This window comes from Lynx rufus, unplaced genomic scaffold (genome assembly GCF_022079265.1).
Source record: "Lynx rufus isolate CCGP_SWC_20201006 ecotype Redwood Valley unplaced genomic scaffold, mLynRuf1.p SCAF_11, whole genome shotgun sequence".
Lineage (NCBI taxonomy): Eukaryota > Metazoa > Chordata > Mammalia > Carnivora > Felidae > Lynx > Lynx rufus.
The window spans coordinates 32147651-32169369 of NW_025814825.1; positions in this window are offsets into that span (position 1 = coordinate 32147651).

The window sequence follows — 21719 nt, forward strand, 5'->3', positions numbered from 1 at the left end:
TTTTGGACAGATTCTATGGAAAAGTTGATCTTAACCTATTATCCATTCCTGGCAGCAGAAACATATATAAAATTTGGAGTAAAATAATAAACAAAACCTATGAATCCGCCACCTTAAAATATTACAGATAAAATTAAACCTACCTGTGTCCTATGATGCCCTGCCAATCACCCGCAAGTAACCACAATGCTGAATTCCCTTAAGAATTACTTTAGTGTATGTATGTAAACCTCTAAGCAACATATTGTTTAGTTTTGCTTCCTTCAAACTTTACAAAAATGTATACTTTACGTAGTCTTCCAAGATTTGCCTTCTTCCTTCAATATGGTAGTTTTAAGATTTATCCATGTTCTTGTGAGTAGCTATAATTCTTTTATTCCTTCCACTTTATTCTTTATTATTCTTTCTGCTTTATTATACATTTTATATATCATATATAATTACATGTTATGTATTCATATATAATACATATAATTCTTGTATTTATGTTATATATTTAATATATTCAATGTATATTATACACTGAAAATTTATATATTATATGTAATTATACAATTTTATATTAATATATATTTATATTTTATTCTTTATTACTTCATTGTTACTTTATTCTACTTTCCATATATATATATATATACACACACACAATTTTCTTCTCAGTGGACATTTGTAGTTTGTATCTTTTAAAAAACTTAAAACAAGTTTTTACAAATATTCTTTTACATGTCTCATTGTCAATGGTCACGAGATTCTCTAAGGTACACGAGTGGGAATGGGAAATTTGTGTAAGAGCATATGTGTATTTGCAACTTCTTGGGACAGCACCTGGGTGTTTTCCACAGTTGGTTTATCAGTTTACTCACCAACAATTGCTTATGAATTTTCTTTGATTTGTATCTTCACTCAAACTTGGAAATTTTACTTCTAAACTTCTGCCAATATACCATGTGCAAAAGTGTAATTACTATGGTCTTCACTTTATGTTCCTCTGGTTAGTAATGGGGTTCCACAGCTATTTAGGTACTGGTTTACCATTCATATTTCCTTCTCTATGAAATGCCTCCTCCTCGTGGATATTTTTACCCATTTTTCTAGATCATGAGTTTTTTTCCCCCTCTTTGCTTTGGTGCATTTTAATGAAAGGAAAATTGTTAATAATTAGAATCAATTACCACCTCTTCAAACTGGGCAAAATTAAACTTCAAATAGTTGCTGCAGTAGGAAACACAAATGCTTTCTTCATTAAGGTATATTTAAAGTAATGTTTAAAATGAAAATTAAGCTCCAAGTCAGACTCTGTATTGGGCATGGAGTCTGCTTAAGATTCTCTCTCTCTATTTGCCCCTTTCCCTTGCTTATACTCTCTAAAAAAAACCCAAAAGAAAAAAGTGTTTTTTTTATTCTATTTTTTGACATTTTTTCTATTGAGCATGTCAGTCTAGAAGTCTTTTGGCAATTTCCTTGCAACATGAAATTTTATGCAGTGACAAATAAGAAACACCAAAAGATCTGTGTGTTCCTCTGCAATATGATGAAATTTTAACAAATTTTATGGCACTGCTAACAATAGGAAACAAATTTTCAAACTGTAAAACTTAAATTACTATTAGTTGAAGTTTATACTTCTGTTGTGAAAGACTAACAAGATTTAAAAATAAATTGCCTTGATTTATTTTTCTATTTATGTGAAATTATTCAAAAAGGGTTTTTTTCCTCTCTTCACTTTTAAGTTGGCACTTGGCACCCTTGGGTTGGGGCAATCCCAGCCTCCTCAGCACTACGGCAGACTTGCCTTCCATCAAGAAGTCACTAGTCTGTATGTGGACCTCAAGGGTCCTTTTTTCCGGAGGGATTCAGCCTTAAATTGGCTGAGTCCTTCATTCATTCAGTCAGTCACTCAAATATTTACTGAGGGTAGCCTAGGTGGCTAAGTGGGTTGAGCATCCAACTTCAGCTCAGGTCATGATCTCAAAGTTCATGGCTTTAAGCGCCGCATCAGACTCTATGCTGGCAGCTCAGAGCCTGGAGCGTGCTTCAGATTCTGTCTCTGTCTCTCTCTCTCTCTGCTCCTCCCCCCACTTGTGCACGTGTGTGCCCTCTTGAATAAATAAACACTTCAAAATATATTTATCAAGAGGCTAGTGCTAGGCTTCTTTTAGGCAATAAAGATTCAATGGTGGGCAAGATAATCAAGATCCTGCTCTCAATAGGACTTAAAGTCCAAGAGAGAGAGAGAAAAACAAAGATAAAAGAAAAAAAGATTATTAAGGAAAACATCAGGGAGTTCTATACCAAGAATACATGGCAGGTGATTTGATGGAAAATAACTAGGTGGCCACAGAAAGACATGTGCAAAGGTCAGGAATAACAGCACTGACAGAGAAAGCAGACAGGGCATGGTCCCTGAAGGACAGGTATTTCAGAAACAGAGTAGCACTAATGCTGAAGAGGGAGATCTGTATGAGTCAAGTCAGAAAACTAAGCAGGGCAGGCTAGGTAGGTCTTTCTAGGGTAAAGAATTTGGGGAACATTTCAATTGTAATGGCGAAACACTGGAGAATAGTAAGTGACAGGCATCATGTGATTTGAATTTTTCAAAGAGCACACTGGCTGCAGGGCAGTGAATGTATTATAAAAGTAACATTGTGAGGGGTGCCTGGATGGCTCAGTCGGTTAAGCATCCAAGTCTTGGTTTCTGCTCAGATCATGATCTCACATTTCCAGAGTCTGAGTCCCCATCGGGCTCCATGCTGACAGTGCGGAGCCTGCTTGGGATTCTCTCTCCCCCTCTCTCTCTGTCCTGCCCCCACTCACTCTGTCCCTCTCAAAATGAATGAACTTAAAAAAATGGAGAAGTAACATTGTAATGGGGTAAATAATATGAAGTAGATTTCATAGACTCACACCCATCAAACATGCAAATTCATAATGACAATAAAAACAAAAAAATCTAAAAATTTTCTTCTTGTAAGTTTCCAAAGCACTGGCTCATTATTCTGAAAATTGGTAAACAAAGAGCAAAGATCAAACATTCATCTTATCTTTCCTATATAAAGTGGCTTTCAGGATAATATAGTTACTGAGGGAAAGTTCTTTATAGAGGAATTTCAGTCAACATATGCAGGTAAAAGGACAAATTTTTTTTTTTTAATTTTTTTTTTCAACGTTTATTTATTTTTGGGACAGAGAGAGACAGAGCATGAACGGGGGAGGGGCAGAGAGAGAGGGAGACACAGAATCGGAAACAGGCTCCAGGCTCTGAGCCATCAGCCCAGAGCCCGACGCGGGGCTCGAACTCACGGACCGCGAGATCGTGACCTGGCTGAAGTCGGACGCTTAACCGACTGCGCCACCCAGGCGCCCCAAGGACAAATTTTTTAAAATTGCTTTTTGTAACCAATACTGAAATCATGGATCTAGGCAGTGGCGATCCCTGGTTCCTAGAACACTTAAGCAAAAAGTTATTTGGTACAAAAAACAAACAAACAACAAAAACTAAAAAACATTGTTTTATAGTTTCTTCTCAAATAAAAATTGAATTAAATTGTAGCCATTTCAAGCTAGAAAGAAAAAGGTGGATGAATCCTAAAAAAAAAAAAAAAAAAAAAAGTTATTTGGGAATTGTATAACTAGTGGACCAATCTGTTATCACGGGAGCTCCACAGATTAATCTCATTATCACTTCAAGGGGGACAACCAGATATTAGATAGTCCTGGTATGATACAACTGAAAGTACATAGCACATCACCTGTAAGGTCCAAACTAAACCGGACCTGAATATAATCAAGTCTTTCAATCTAACAATCTAAGGAAAAAAAAACATGGAGAGATAAGTATGTTTAAAGAACTATGAAGATTCAATCAGCCAATCCAGAATGCAGTTAACACTATAGGACCAATAAACTGGTTTAACAAATGGAAGATAAAAGAGAGGATATTCTAGATTAAAAGTGACCCAAGAAGCATATGCAAAGTGTGGACCTTACCTGAAGATTTATTAAAACAGAACAACCATACGAAGATATTTTGGACACTACCTAGGAAATTTAAGAGTGGGCTGAACATTGAATGATGTAATAGAATTCCTGGTGTTTTTGGTAAGTGTATAGTGGTGTTATAGTTATGCCAAAAACATACGTCACTTTCTTCTACTGATACTACTGGAATATTTACAGTGAAATTAAATAAAGTCTGTGCTTTCTTTTACAACACTCCATCGATTGGGAAAGAGAAAGTGAAGGCAATAGATGAAACAAGACTGGGAGGGTATTAATTATTGAAACTAGAGGAAGTTTTCACGGGGATTCATTGTAATGTTCTCCCTAGTTTTGTGTATGTTTAAAAATTTCACTAGTGAGGGATGCCTTGGTGGCTCAGTCAGTTAAGTGTCTGACTTTGGCTCAGATCATGATCTCCTGTTTTTGAGTTCCAGCCCCTCATCGGGTTCTGTGCTGACAGCTTGGAGCCTGAAGCCTGCTTCAGATTCTGTGTTTCCCTCTCTCTGCTCCTCCCCTGCTCGCACTGTGTCTCTGTCTCGAAAATGAATAAACGTTAAAAAAAAATTTCTCTAGTGATAACAAACAAAAAATAGTATCCAATCATGGAATAAGGAGAAAAGGTCAATGCAATAGTGGGTGAGGTAAGGGATAAGAGCAGACTGGACCTGGGTAGACTTTGAAATAGAAAGTGTGGATGGATTCTGAATACATGGTGGAGATAAAGTAAGTAAACTTTGTTATTGGTTTAATTTGAGATGGGGAAAAAATTTAAAAAATGGTGCCTGGATTTTTAGTTTGAGTAAACCAGGAGAAGGATGATGCTGTTTTGAATTGGGGAAAGCAGAGAGAGTAACAGGTTGCAGATTCAACAGTTCTGTTTTGATCTTGTTAGATTTAAGACACCTAGTAGACATCTAATTGTAAGTAGAAGTGTTCTAATCTAATTCCAGGATTATACCAGGGCTAGTGGTAAAAATGTGTAAGTCAGGGCACAGTTGGCATTTAACATCATGAAAGTGGATAAGACTGTGTAGTGAGAGAGTGAAGCTAGAAAAAAAAGGAACTGCAAGGCTGATTTGGGAAATGCCAGCATTCAGAGTTCAAGCAGAAGTACTGAGTTAACAAGGAAACAGAGTCCAGGAAAGACTGCATCACAGAAACCAGAAAAAACTTCAGAAAGGATACAGTGACCAGTGATATTAACTGTTCCTTAGAAGCCAAATAAAACAAGCATAGAAAAATGACTATCAGATTTGGTAATATGAAGATCAATTTTGGATGTGAGAAGCCGAACAGGAACTGGAAAGAAAAGGCAGATTTGGAATAGAAGCAGGACAATGAAAGATTCCTTGTGTAATGATTACCACAATCAAGCTAATTAACATATTCATAATTTCACGTATTTACCATTTTTGGTACATGTGGTGAGGACACAAGATGAGGATACTCATTTAGCAAATCTTTTATACAGTATTGTTAACAATAATTACCATATTGTACATGAGATCTCAAGAAGTTTTTCATCATTAACTGAAACTCTGTACCCTATAACTCCATCACCCCATATACCACACTACATACCTTAAATACGTACAACTTATAGTCAATAACACCTCATAGATTGCATCTCTGATTATCTTGTTTTACAGGCATGGCCAGGTCATGCAGAGGTAGAGCTCAAGACATCTAGGTCAACTTCTCAGAACATAAATGTAGCTGTTACGTTCATTTATAAGAAAGGACATGTCGTCATTGTATGTCAAAGGATTCAGCTGCAACTGATAGTGACATAGCCATAACAATGTAAAAATTAAATTGAGGAAGTAAAGTAAGTGAATGTGTGTGGCACCATTCGTAGTGGGATTAAATGTATAAAGAACAAATGTAAAATCAAGAAAAAAATTTCATATGGTTATACTTAATCTCAGTAAGTTTGTTGCAATATTTTTAGAATGGAACTAAGACGACCAACTTTTTAGGACTTCTCAAGAGATGACATTTATGAAATGATAAATATCTTGTGTGAGATATTATGAACTATTTACACTTGTGACAAAGAGTCTTTTAAGTATACAATGTCCAGTGAGTCATAGAAACTTCATTAGACATTATCTTATTTAGTAGCACACACTGGAGAAACATACTTCTAATGGCAACAGGAACTCACTTTCCTTGAGCTCATTGTTTCCATCAAATGAGCTAAGCGATGTAAAAAATATATACATCAAATTTATTTAAATCAGCTCAAGTAGAAAACTTCTCTTGATTTTGAGATATGGTTTGCAAATGATACATATTCATTGGAAGTTTTGCTTTTTGCTAGAACAATAGATGGTTTAGCATAGGTGGTCATGTTGACTTTCTATATAATCCAACTCAAGTCATAGGAGGAATATTCATTTTTCATTTTTTTAATCAAAAATTTTTTATTGTGCCAGAAAACAAAAATAGAAATGAGTAAAAAGAGAGAGAGAGAGAGACAGCGAGAGAGTACACACATGAAAATGTATCTGGAAACAAAATGAAACAGAATGAAAGAATCCTTGAGGACTAAATTATAATCATAAATTTGGCATTATGGGGAAGAGAAGTTGTCATACATGTAATCAGAACTCTTACCCCCAAAGCATTGTACTTTTGATAGGACAAAAACAGATGGAAAAGACTGCAGTATAAGACTAGACTCTGAAGGGACAAGGACCCTTCGGTATCCAGAGGCTGCTCTTTTGCTCTATTGTCTTACGACAGGTCCTGTTCCCATTATACCCCCTATCTCCATTGTTTGGGAGGTGAGACTCAAAACAGTTATTTGTTCTTCTTCAAAACTGCTGATTCTAGGGCCAATCATAGACCGAGTCTCTGATTCCTTATTTTACAAGCACAGCCAGGTCATGCAAAGCTAGATTTGGAGACACTTAGATCAGCTTCTCAGAACATAATTGTAGCTCTGACATTCATTCCCTAATTAACCACAACCAGAAGCTTACCACAAGAAATCAATGCTTCTTATACATGTTCTCATTACAAACACTAATAAAATAGTCCCATAAACAGTTTTCCTTTTACCCTGAAAAATGGAAATAAGATGTTCAACCAGAAAAAAATAGCTTTCAAGCCTTATTAAGAGTGGTAGGGAAATATAAATCTGTGTCCCAAGGGATGCAAGCTAAACACATCCTTTAAAGAAGTCAATATTAGGAAAATGTGTAAAGCAAATAACTTGGCACATCTGGTCAAACAGTTTAAAATAAAAACTTTAGGAGATACATAATGAATTTTTAGTGATTATACTTCTTCCAAAGAGTGCCACTAGAGACCATTTATTGGAAAAGACAGATCACATAGCATTCCTGTAATGTTCTAAGAACTATAAAGTCCAGCTTTGTTCACTTTCCCTAAAATGGGATAATCAGCAACCTAACATCTCAGTTCTCATAAGCCTAGTTTATAATTGGAACATGAGCCTTCCTACTGTGACTGTTGTACAAATGAAAAGAAAATCTCATTGGACTAAAGAGAGGATGGGGAAAAAAATAAAGCAAACACCTCAAATAGAAAATCACTTAAAACCTTTTGTGCTATTATTTCTAAGGTTAGCAAGCGGCTCTTTGCAGTGGCTTCATCAAGTAGTGGGGCTCTTTCTCCATCCATCCCTACATTCTAGCTGCTCTGCTACTTGCTTTGGTAAACAGAATGTGACAGAAGTGAGAAGTAACACTTCATATATTCTGAGCCTTGGCCACAGTTTTTTTTTTTTTTTTTAATGTTTATTTTTGAGAGAGAGAGAGAGAGAGAGAGAGAGAGAGAGAGAGAGAAAACGAGAACAAATGGGGGAGGGGCAGAGAGAGACAGAGATACAGAATCCAAAGCAGGCTCCAGACTCTGAGCTGTCAGCACAGAGCCCGATGTGGGGCCCAAACTCATGGACCATGAGATCATGACTTAGGCCAAAGTCGGACACTTAACCAACTGAGCCACCCGGGCATCCCGGCCAGGAGCAACTTTAAAGCTTCAATTCTTGCCTTCCTGGAATTAGTGTTATCATGTGAATGAGTCTAAGCTAGCCTGATGAAGACATTATGTGGAGGACATTGAAGGTATACAGCTGAAAGCCCACATAATCCAAGGCATGTTGAATGAGTCTGCCTTAAACAATCCAGCCCCTATCCAACTGCTGCCTTATAAGTGAGCCCAGGCAAAATCAGTACATACAAACCAGAGCTCATCTCAAATTGCTGACCCACAGAATCATGAGAAAATGAAGAATTACTGCTTTAAGGCACTATATTGTAGGGTGGTTTGTTGCTCAGCAAAGCTTAACCAATATAGTCATCCCAATGTTGCCCTGTGCTGTCTGTCTCTTACTGACACATGACACAATTAGTCAAACAGAAGAAAATGTCTTTCACATTTATGACCTTCCATGTAAATGCTAGATTTTTATTTTAAACCACAATCAGGCATCAAAAGTGGGCAGGCCTCAGTCTACAAGAATTCAACACTATTGTCCCTGTCATCAAACCAGCTTCCTTTATACCTACACACACACACTCACACACCTATGTGGACACGCACATTCACCCTTATTTGCATTGCAGCGTGAGAACCATTGGTATTAACCTTGATACACTGAAGTATTTGTGAGACCAGAGTAAACCACCCTTGGGAATCAGACAGCCAGACAAAATTGAGTTTAATTTCTTCTATTATTCCCTAAATCTCTTTTCCTGTCAAAGTCTGATTCCCCCTCCCCCACTCTTCCCTTTGATATGTCATCTAACCATTTCACTGATGACCTATTTGAGTTAACAAGCTTCCTCTTGCTCAAATGCAAATATCTTGGCTAGGTGGGCGGGGTTGTTAAGGATCAGTCTTTTAAATCTTTCTGTGAATTTGTTTAAGCAGCATCTTTTTGCCATACGCAGGTCTGAGCTAGCTGTAGAGAAAACATGGAGGTTTTGAGTGGAAGTGGGAGGTAGGAATTTGTGGCCTTTTGAGAAGTACAGCAGATCAGGTTGAGAAATCTTAGCATCATAGTGTCTTAGGACATTCTGACAGTACGGGCTTCCCAAGGACCTCAGTTAAAGGAGGTAGAAAGGATATATAACAGAAAGGCCTGAGAACATGTAAGGCAGATTTTTAGTTAAAATATGTCCTAGAGCCTTCTCATTTTCTACCCTTAGTCTACTCCCTAATATTGACACCAAGGGCTAACAATGATTATTTAAGAAGGAATGGGCTTTTTCTCATTAAGCATTAGAACAGGCTAGCTCAGGCATACTGTCTTTTTTTCTAAATTTATTTATTTGGGGGGGGGGGATAGGGGCAGAGAGAGAGAGAGAGAGAATGAATATCCCAAGTAGGCTCTGCACAGTCAGTACAGAGCCTTATGTGGGGCTTGAACTCATGAATTCTGAGATCATGACCTGAGCCACCCAGGCACCCCCTCAGGCATAATATCTTTTAATGTTGTACTATGAGACATGTTTCTGATGTGTCAACTCACTGGTGGCATGAGAGGAAATTACCCAAAAAAGGACCAAGAATAAAAGACTACATGCCACAGAGAAGAAGTTAAGATAAATTCCTCAAACAGGATGCTTTACCAAAGGCAGGCTCATTTAGCTCCTCACAGGGTATCCTAAGTGTTTTATGGCTGATACATTTGCATCTCATCTGATGCATGGTGTTTCCTTCCTCTTTTGTTTCTGCTCAAAAATTTTAATGACCTTGGCACAGTACATTCATCAAAGTCCACTGCAGTTGTACATGAGAAGTAGGACACTATTCTCATCTTACTGATGAGGAAAGGCCCAAACAGGTGGGGTGAGTTGCCTAAGTTCATCCACCCTTCTGCACTATACCATGTTGCCACTACATAATTACCCTTTTTTCTCTTCCTGTGGTGTTGGCCAGACTTGTGTTTAAGTTTGTACAACTATTCTCTTTCATGTTATTTAAAACCAACGAAAAAATCCCAAACAACATCTCTCACCTATGAAGCACTTCTCTTGCTAGGATTCTTCTCAGACTTACCAAACCCATGTCTAAGATAAAAATCACTTGTGTGTAAGTTTTACAGGTCTTCGGGGAAACTCAGTGATTTAAGTAGATTTTTCTGTCCATATGTTCTATAGAAAGTCTTCAAAAATTCTAACTTAAATTCACTTACTTAAAAAAAAAACCCAACAGGTCATATCAATTTTGTTAACCCTTTCAAGGAACCATTTTTTTCATATTCTTGATTTTCTCTGAGTTCCTATTTTCCATTTCATTGATTCTGCTCTAATTTTTCCTTCTGCTCACTTCAGATTTGCTCTTTTTCTGGTTTCTCAAAGTATAAGCTTAGAATATTGATTTTAGCTCTTTTTTCCTTTTTTTTTTCTAATATATATATCATATGCTATGAATTTCCCGCTAGGGGCTGTTTTGGGGGCATTCCACAAATTGGTATGTTTTGATTTTCAGTTAGTTTAAAATAGATTTTAATTGCTCTTGAGATTTCTTTTTTAACCCATGTGTTATTTGAAGTGTGTTGTTTAATTTCTAGGTATTCTGGGATTTTCCACTTATCCTTCTGCCGATTTCTAGTTTAATGCCATTTTGATTCGGAGGCAGACACTGTATTCTTTTCAATTTGTTAAGGTAGGTCGTATGGCCCAGAATGTTCTGAGCTTGAGGGGATTGTTCTTTTGTCATGAGAATAAGTAGTCTATAGATGGTCAATTATATCCAGTAGATCGATGGTGTTATTATTGCCTACTATTTTACTTGATTTCTTGGTATTCTGCCTGCTAGATCAGTCTACTTCTGATAAAGGTATGATGAGGCTCCAGCTAGGATACTTGATTCATCTGTTTTTCCTTGCAATTCTATTAGTTTTTGCCTCATTTAAATTGACATTGTTTTGTCAGTTACATACATGTGAGGAATTAGGTCTCCTTGCTCCCAAGTCTACTCTTTCTGAAATTAATATAGTCAATCTGTTTTTTTTTTTTTAATTTTTTTTTTCAACGTTTTTTTATTTATTTTTGGGACAGAGAGAGACAGAGCATGAACGGGGGAGGGGCAGAGAGAGAGGGAGACACAGAATCGGAAACAGGCTCCAGGCTCTGAGCCATCAGCCCAGAGCCCGACGCGGGGCTCGAACTCACGGACCGCGAGATCGTGACCTGGCTGAAGTCGGACGCTTAACCAACTGCGCCACCCAGGCGCCCCTGTTTTTTTTTTTTAATGTAATGCTAGCATGGTATATTTTCCTCCATTTATGTACTTAAACATTTTTTTTTGAAAACAGATTTTCAAGAAAACTATTTTAGACTTTTATCAATATGATGTGACTATTTGGTTCGTATTTCAAAAATCACAATTTTAAAATCATTTTTCCATCTTCTTTCACTCTCAAAATCAACCCTGTTGGGATGATAAATTATATCCTTGCCTAGCCCCTCATCAAGAAACAAATTCCTCCTACTGTGACCCAAGTCATTCTTACAGACAAGCCAATTATTTTTTGTTGGAATGAGAACTAGTAGCAGTGAGCTCCACTTGGAAGTATATGTAACCGACTATAACCTCCTTGTTTCGATGTAGAAACAGCACTAGGCACTGATGATACTTGTCTTGGGAGTGACAGACACGCAGAGAAAACATTAGATTAAGCTATAATAGAATAGTATCATACTACCCAAAGCCATCTATAGGTTCAGTGCAATCCCTATCAAAATTCTAGTGGCATTTTCACAGATACAAAACAATCCTACAGGCATCCAAATTGGTAAGAAAGAAATGAAGCTCTTTTTGCAGATGACATGATACTATCTACAGAAAACCCTAAAGACTACACTAAACAACAACTAGAACTGATAAATGAATTCAGTAAAGTCACAGGATATAAAATCAACGTATAGAAAACTGTTGCATTCCTATACACTAATAATGAAGCACCAGAAAGTGAAATGAAGAAAACAATCATTTGGGGGTGCCTGGGTGGCACAGTCGGTTGAGCCTCTGACTTAAGCTCAGGGCATTATCTTGCAGTTTATGAGTTCAAGCCCCGCATGGGGCTCGCTGCTGTCAGCACAGAACCTGCTTCAGATCCTCTGTCTCCCTTTCTCTTTGCTTCCCCTTTGCTCATGCTATCAAAAATGAATAAAATGTTAAATAAAAACATTTACAACTGGATCAAAAGCAATAAACATCTAGGAACAAAGTTAACCCAAAGAGGTAAAAGACCTGTACTCTGAAAACTATAAAAACACTGATGACAGAAATTCAAACACAGAGAAATGGAAAGACTTGACATGCTCATGAACTGGAAGAACAAATACTGTTAAAATATCTGTATCACTCAAAGCAATCTACACATTTAATGCAATCCCTATCAAAACACCAACAGTATTTTTCACAGAACTAGAACAAACGATCCTAAAATTTGTATGAAACCACAAAAGATCTTGAAAGGCCAAAGCGATCTTGGTAAAGAAAAACAAAACTGAGGGTTTCACAATTCCAGATTTCAAGTTATATTACAAAGTGGGAGTAATGAAAACAGTATGGTACTAGTATAAAAATAGACACAAAGATCAATGGAAAAGAAAACCCAGAAATAAAGCCACAATTATACAGTCAATCTTTGACAAAGGAGGAATGAATATATAATGGGAAAAAGACCGTCTCTTCAAAGAATGGTACTGGGAAAAATGGACGTCCACATGATGAACAATGAAACTGGACCACTTTCTTTCACCATACACAAAAATAAACTCAAAATGGATTAAAGACCTAAATGTGAGACCTAAAACCATAAAAACATTGAAGAGAGCACAGGCAATAATCTCTCTGACATCCGTATAGCAACATTTTTCCAGATGCATCTCCTGAAGCAAGGGAGATAAAAGCAAAAATAAACTATCAGGACTACATCAAAATAAAAAGCTTCCGCACAGCAAAGAAAACAATCAACACAATTAAAAGACAACCTACTGAAGGGCAGACAATATTTGCAAATGACATATCTGATAAAGGGTTAATATCCAAAGTATATAAAGAACTGTTACAAATCGGGTGCCTGGGTGGCTCAGTGGTTAATCTTCTGACTCTTCATTTTGGCTCAGGTCATGATCTCATGGTTCGTGGATTCGAGCCCCACATCAAGCTTTGCACTGATAACATGGAGTCTGCTTTGGATTCTCTCTCTGCCCCTGCCCCCTGCTCATGCACTGTATCTCTCTAGATCTCTCTCAAAATAAATGAATATTTCAAAAACCTGATACAATTCAACACCCAAAAAACAAATAATCCAATTTAAAAATGGGCAGAAGACATTAATAGACATTTCTCTAAAGACAATACACAGATGGCCAACAGACACATGTGAAGACATTCAACATCACTCATCATTAGAGAAATGCAAATCAAAACCACAAGGGGCACCTGGCTGGCTCAGTCAGTGGCATGTGCTGCTCTTAATCTCAGAGTTGTAAGTTCAAGCCACACAATGGGAGGGGAGATTAAAAATTGAACCTTAAAAAAAGTAAAAAATAAAAAAATACATAATGAGCTATTAACTCATACCTTGCAGAATGGCTAAAATCAAAAATACAAGAAACAAGTTTTGGTGAGGATGTGTAGAAAAAGGAACCCTCTTGCACCGTTGGTAGGAAAGCAAACTGGTACAGCCACTACGTAAGACACTGTGGAATTTCCTCAAAAAATTAAAAATGGAACCACCCTACAATCCAGGAATTGCACTACTGAGTATTTACCTCAAAAATACAAAAACACCAATTCAAAGGGATACACGCACCCCTATGTTTATTGCAGCATTATTTACAATAGCCAAACTATGGAAGCAGCCCAAGTGTCCATCCAGATAAGTGGATAAAGTTTTATACACGCACGCGCGCGCACACACACACACACACACACTCAAAAGGACTGTTATTCAGCCATAAAAAGCTATAAAATCTTGCCATTTGCAACTAAATGGATACAGCTTGAGAGTATAATGCTAAATGAAATAAGTCAGAAAGACAAATTCCTTATGGTCTCACTCATATGGAATTTAAGAAAAAAACGAGCAAAGAAAAAAATGAGCAAAGGAAAAAAAGACAAATGAAAACACAAGCTTAACTGTAGAGAACAAATTGATGGTTATCAGAGGTGGGTGGGGGTGGGGGAAGGGAATTTAAAACTACACTTATGATAAAAAAAATGAAAAAACATATAATGGTGCTTATATACATAGCACTTGATTTTAATATACTTTTCATTCTCAGTATTTCATACATTAGACAATTTAAATAGTTGTCTAAATTAGACAAAAAACACTAACAAAAATGTTTCATAATAACTTGTTATTGCTTTTATACACTAGAGAAAGCCATTTGACTTGATGAGAAGACATTAAGCCCTCGACATCAGACATACTCTTCAAGGAAAGAGAAAAACGAAAGTCCTAAAATTTGTATGGCATCTCATACAACCTCAAATAGCCAAAGCAATCTTGAGAAAGTAAACAAAGCTGGACGTATCACATTTCCTGATTTCAAACTATACTACAAAGTTATTGTAACCAAAACAGTATGGTACTGGCATAAAAAATAGACCCGAGCACACCAATGAAATAGAATAGAATGCGCCCTGAAATAAACCCACACATACACAGTTAACTGATATTTGTTAAGGGAGCCAAGAATATTCAACAGGAAAAGAATAGTCTTTTCAATAAATGGTGTTGGAGAAACTGGATAATCAGAGAAGAATGAAATTGAATCTGTATCTTACATCACTCATAAAAATTAAAATGTCTTAAAATTTAAACATAAAATCTAAAACTGTGGAGTTCCTTGAGCAAACAGAGAAAAACCTCCTTCACACTGGTCTTCAGCAATGATTTTTTTGAATGTAAGATCTAAAGCACAAGCAACAACATCAAAAACAAGCAAGTGGGACTTACCAAACTAAAAAGCCTCTGCATAGCAAAAGAAATCATTGACAATATGAAAAAGCAACATATGGAATGGGTGAAAATCTTGGTAAACCACATATTGGATAAGTAGTTAGTATCCACAATATATGAAGAACTCATACAACTCAATAATAAAACGATAATTTAAAAAATTGACAGAGGAACTGAATAGACCTTTTTCCAAAGAAGATTCAGGTCTTCCAAAGAAAAACTGAACAGACATTTTTCCACACATGGCCAACAGGTTAGATACATGAAAAGATGTTCAACATCACTAATCAGGGAAAATGCCAATCAAAACGACAATGGGATTCAATCTTACCGCTGTTAGACTAGCTATCAAGAAGAGATAGCAAGTGATGATGAGGATGTGGAGAAACAGGAAACTTTGTGCACTGTTCAGTATATCCACAGAAATTGGTTCAGTCACTATAGAATACAGATCGCTTCTCGGCCTTTTGGCTAAGATCAAGTGTGGAATACAGAATAAAGTTTCCTCAAAAAATTAAAAATAGAACTACCATTCGATCAAGAAATCCCACTTCTGGGTATATATCATCCAAAAGAAATGAGGATGTCAAAGAAGATATCTGTATTCCCATATTCACTGCATATTCAAGGTAACCAAGATAGGTAAACAACCTACGTGTTCATCAACAGATTAAGGAAGAAGTTGCGTTATATACATACAATGGAATATTATTCCACCATGAGAAAAAAGGAAATCCTCTTATTTGCAACATGAATGGACTTTGAGGGCACTGTACTAAGTGAAGTAAGTCAGAGAATGACAAATACTGCATGATATCAAGTATATGTGGAATCAAAGCAGAGAGTAGAATAGTGTTTGCCAGGGGCTGCAAACTGGGGGGAATGACGGTGATGTTTGTCAAGGGTACAAACTTGCAATTAGAAGTTCTGGAGATCTAATGCAGCACACAGTGATTATAGTTGGCAACACCATGTTATATACCTCAAAGTTGCTAAAAAAACTACATCTTAAATGTTCTCACCACAAACTTATGGGACATAAAAGACGTGTTTGCTAATGCTACAGTGGTAATCATAGTGCAATATATAAATGTATCAAATCAACATGCTGCACACCTTAAACTTCCACATTTTATGTCTATTATATCTCAATGAAATATAAACAAAAATTTTAAGATGCTAAATTTTGTATATACAACAGTATTTCAGAGACTTGGTTGATACATTTCAGAGATTCTTCCCTCAATACAAACAACTACATGAAACCAATTTAAAATATTCTGTTGAAACATCTGAATGCTAATATCCATAAACAAGAAATGCCTGTGTAGCAGACTTTCTGCTTTATGAAAAGAGTGATATAAAACATCTGGCCGCACAATAGGGGCACAACTCAATTCCTACTGAAACCAAATCTGTGATATAAACATAGGTTTTTACCAGTCCTGCTTTTAAAACAACCGTCTTATGCTCAGCATCTTTCAAGATATCCATTTAGCAGAATGGTCACCATGGTAACAACATGAACATGCTGATTTGTATGTGCTTTCTTATCTAAGGCTGAATGACCAAGGTAGACCACTTGGCAGCTGATGTTTTCATTTATAACAACATATGCTCCCCACAGAGTTCATAAAATTGCTCATCAGACCTTATGAATCAGTTAATGTGGTAGCCAAAAAGGCTGGTTGATCTTGCTCAAGCTCTGGATATTTTGGGCATCTTATAGACCAGTGCGGACCACTTTTATTTACTATATGATTTTCAAAGTAGCAGTGCACTAGCTATGTCTACAGGCCTCATATGGTAATTGGCTCCAATAGTAGGATAAAATCATGTAGATAATCATGTAGATGATCTCAGCAGAAATTAAAGATATTCAAAATATGCAGGTAAAGAATTAATGTTTTTCTATTTTTAGTTATTGAATCTCATAGACACAAAACAAATTTTTCATGTGTGGTGATTTTGAAATAGAATGATGACTGTTGCTTTTCTTGTCTTCACCTAACCTGGCTCTAAAATTTGCTCTCAGGAAGAGTGAAATTGGCATTTGAAAGCTGATCAATAAATACCAGTTCAGTCAATGAATGAAACATGAGCGCTGGTCAATATTTTTAACAGGAAGTCCCCGCTTGGAAATTCAAAAAAGAATATTCATTAAAATATGTTTTTGTACAGGTGCCTGGGTGGTTCAATCAACGCCTGACTTGATTTCTGGCTCAGTTCATGGTCTCACAGTTCGTGAACTCGAGCCACCTGTCAGGCTCTGCCCTGACAGTGCAGAGCTTGCTTGGGATTCTTTCTTTCCCTCTTTCTCTCTGCCCCTTCCCACTCATCATGCACACTCTCGCTCTCTCAAAAATAAGTAAACCTTAAAAAATTTACCTGTAGTTTTACAATTTGTAATACATAATCACATGAATTTCATTTTAATCCAGTGAGAAGTTATAATTAGAAATGAATAAATATGAGGCTAATAGGGATTATGTAACTCAAAGACACAGAACAGCTAAGTGGCAGATTAGAATCAAGTATAAGGTCTTCTAATGCTAAGTTTCATGTTCTTTAAAATTCAATATAGTCTCCCAATATAGTAGATGGATTTGAAAGAGTGCTAGGGAAACAACACAGCAATATTTTATCCATTTTCTTCATGGCTATTTCTGAAGAGTTGAGTTGTTGAATAAATAAATGTTTAAATTCACACATTTTAATTTGAGAGAGAGAGAGCGAGCATGAGAGGGGGAGAAGGGTGGGGGGTGGGGGAAGACAGAGAGAGGGAGAGGAGAGAAAGACCGAGACCCAAGCAGGCTCCACACACAGCACGGAGCCCAACAAGGGACTTGACCCACAACCCTAGATCATGCTCTGAGCCAAAATCAAAAGGTGGATGCTCTATCGACTGAGCCACCCAAACAAAACAAAATTTTAATAATTTAAGAAGAAAATATAGAAACTATATTTTGCACATGGATAGAAAAGAAGCTTTTAAGTAAAACACAGAAAAAGAACAAACCATAAGGAACGGATTAGTATTATATTATCACATTAAAATTAAATTTTTATTCATTGTAAAGAACACACAAATGAACTTAAAAGGAAATCAAAGACTGAAATAAGTTATTTGCAGTGCATAGAACCCAAAAGAATTGTTATTCTGAATTTTTAGGCAAACTCTACAATTCCATGACCTAACAAAAATGAGCAAAGGAACAGGAATGTGAAACAATGGTCAACTTTGCTGGGATTACATATTAACCAACACTAGGAAATGTAGATTTAACCAACAAAATACAATTTCACATAAGCTATTTTGGTAGCCTTATCACTCTAGAGAGAAACACTGACCAAGGCACAGTAGCTTTGATTGAAGACAGCTAGCTCAAGATGGTCATTCAGGGAGAGAGCTGGGCAAGATAAATATATTCACCCCACCCCCTTACCTCATTCTGATCTCCTCCTAGGGCTTCCCATTGGATAAACCTAACCAGAAACTGGTCTAGAAACTAGCCTAGAGGGATATGAACATGTTGACATGTGATACACTGTGATATACTGTGATATACAGCAGATATACTGCTATCACAGATAACAGGTAAAGAAGGGTAGAGACTTCATCTGGAGGAATGAATTAAAGATATTTGGCACATTGGGGCACCTGGGTGGTGCAGTCGGTTAAGCGTCCGACTTCAGCCAGGTCACGATCTCGCGGTCCGGGAGTTTGAGCCCCGCGTCGGGCTCTGGGCTGATGGCTCAGAGCCTGGAGCCTGTTTCCGATTCTGTGTCTCCCTCTCTCTCTGCCCCTCCCCCGTTCATGCTCTGTCTCTCTCTGTCCCAAAAAAAATAAATAAACGTTGAAAAAAAAATTAAAAAAAAAAAAAAGATATTTGGCACAGAGGTTCTGATGCTTGGTGACCAAAAAACTGACAAATGTCTGTAATTATTAAGTGTCTTTGTTTAAAAATGTATAATGTGCATATGTGGAAAAGCAAGCTATTTAAACATATTTAATGGGGAATTTATAACTTCTTTTACATTATTACAAAAAGTCTAGTATTAAGTACTAAATAATAAACCTGACTTTTGATTCTGGTGCATAAACTTTCTACTAGAAACATGCTTTACAAAACAACATATTCTACAAAACAACATATTCTAAAACTAGATTACAAAAGCAGAGCATTTTAACAAAATCATTTTCAAATAATTTTTTTTTTGCTACTTTACAAAAAGCGTCCTAAAGGGATATCTATTTTTAAAATAATTTCTAGAAACAGTATAGAGAAGTATACTTATTCTCACTGTTCTACAGGATTCTTTCACATTCTAGAATTTTTTATTTTACACTGTTTGCTTTCATCCTTGGCAAGTAGTAATCTAAAATGTAAGAATTCATTTTACTCACTTGACTACTTTTTTAATTACACTTTTAATGGTACTGAAGGAACATCCTCACAGCTTAGCTCTCTCTGGATTTAAATGGAAGTGCATAAATTGAAGTCCAATGAAAGTATTTCCAACAGTGTTCAAATGAATTTGGAAATGGCTTTCTTTACTACATGAGCCAGGTGGAATCCATATTCGTTAAGGTAACCCAAACTACTAAACGTTTAGTTCTTAGTTCACTTCATCTAACACTTATATTTTGAGTGCCTTCTAAGTGTTCTTGATGTTTAGGCTGTATCACTGAGTTATACAGAAAGATTCTGGTAGTCCTGAAGCTCACCTGCTAGCAGTGGAGACAATAAATAATAAATGTAATAAACATACATGCTGTATCATATATTAGAAATGGATACATGCTGTGGAGGAAAGAAAACGTAGAGCAGGATAGGAAGGACTGGGATATGGGGCATGTTGCAGAGTTAGTATTAGCTCCATTGAGAAGGTAATATTTGTATCAAGATTTGAAGTGTTGGAGTTAGCCAAGCACATAGCTGGAGCAAGAACCTTCCAAAGAGAGGGTTCTTTCACATCTTGTAATAGGCCACTTATCCAGGTTTCATTTTTAAGTTCCTTACAATCATATAAGACATGAGCTTTTAATATTATTTTGATACTAATATAGCTTTTTAAAGACAATCAATGAATCATCACATTTACTCAATTACTCACTTTCATATTACTCCCCCACCATTTTTACTCATGCTGTTATTATTTGAGGCCAATCAGCCCCCATGACCGACTTGTCGAAGACACAATCTTATTAACGAGTCATTGCCTAACACCCTGCATGACTCAAGAATATCTTGAAACAACAGTTATCTGGATTGCCAAATCCAGGAAGAAGATTAAAGGACATTCTTTAAATAGATATAGTCAGTAGTACAGCATTTAATTAAACAGATTTCTATTAGGGGGTGCAAATGTCATTCAATTGGCTCTGGTAATGCTGTGATTAGTCATTGAAAGATACTTGCCTAAGCCAAATGAAAGTCTAGACTCATAAGCTTTCTTTTTTTTTTTTTTTTTTTATAAAATTTTTTTTAATTTTTTTTCAACGTTTATTTATTTTTGGGACAGAGAGAGACAGAGCATGAACGGGGGAGGAGCAGAGAGAGAGGGAGACACAGAATCGGAAACAGGCTCCAGGCTCTGAGCCATCAGCCCAGAGCCTGACGCGGGGCTCGAACTCCCGGACCGCGAGATCGTGACCTGGCTGAAGTCGGACGCTTAACCGACTGCGCCACCCAGGCGCCCCTAGACTCATAAGCTTTCTAATAATGCACCTACTCTAGAATTCATCCCCAAAGATCAACATCAAGTTCACTGAGCAGTTTTCAGAATATCACATTCTACTTCTTGAAAATTCAGACAACAACAGCACCATTATTTTATCCATTATTCTACCACATTTCTGGCTTATTAGAATTTGTCAAAGATTACCAGAAGTGTTTCCTTCAGAACTGATGTGGTTCAAATTTTCAATCCCTTCTGGAATGAGGGAAAACATGGCATACTCACACACTGTTGGTGTGATAGAAGTTATTACAAATAACCTGATGGTTAATTTGGAATTAGGCACAACAAGTGATATCTTGATATCCCACTTCCAGGGCTGTATGTATTCTAAATAAACAATGAAAGCTATACACAAAATTTTATGTGAAAAGAATCTTTGTTGCAGCACTTTTATAATAGGGGAATTTTAGAGACAACCATGTTCAGCCACCATTAGGAGCATGTCAATTAGGAGAATTAATAATAAAGTATGCAACATCTACAAAGATAGTAGAGAGCCAAGCAACCATGAAATAATCGCGTGTGGGAGTCCTTGGAACCAGGCAATCATTAAATTTTTTTAAAGCAAGTTGAAGATTGGGACACAAATTATAACCTGAAACTAGTTTTATACACATTAACATGTACATATGTATGTATACAGATGTGTGTGCATGCACACGTACAGAGAAAGAAAAGTCAGAGAGAGACAAATAGAATGTCTTTTAGATACTGGGGTGCCTGGGTGGCTCAGTCAGCTAAGCATCTGACTTCGGCTCAGGTCATGATCTCACACTTCATGGGTTCGAGCCTTGCATCGGGCTCTGTGGTGGCAGCTCAGAGCTTGGAGCCTGCTTTGGATTCTGTCTCTGTCTCTGCCCCTCCCCTGCTCAGTCTGTCTGTCTCAAAAGTAAACATTGAAATTTTTTTTAAAAAAGAATGTATTTTAGATACCAACATCAGGCTATAGGAAATACTATATTCCCATATCTTTCTAATTCTAATCTAATATCCTCCAAGCCTCCATTCTCTG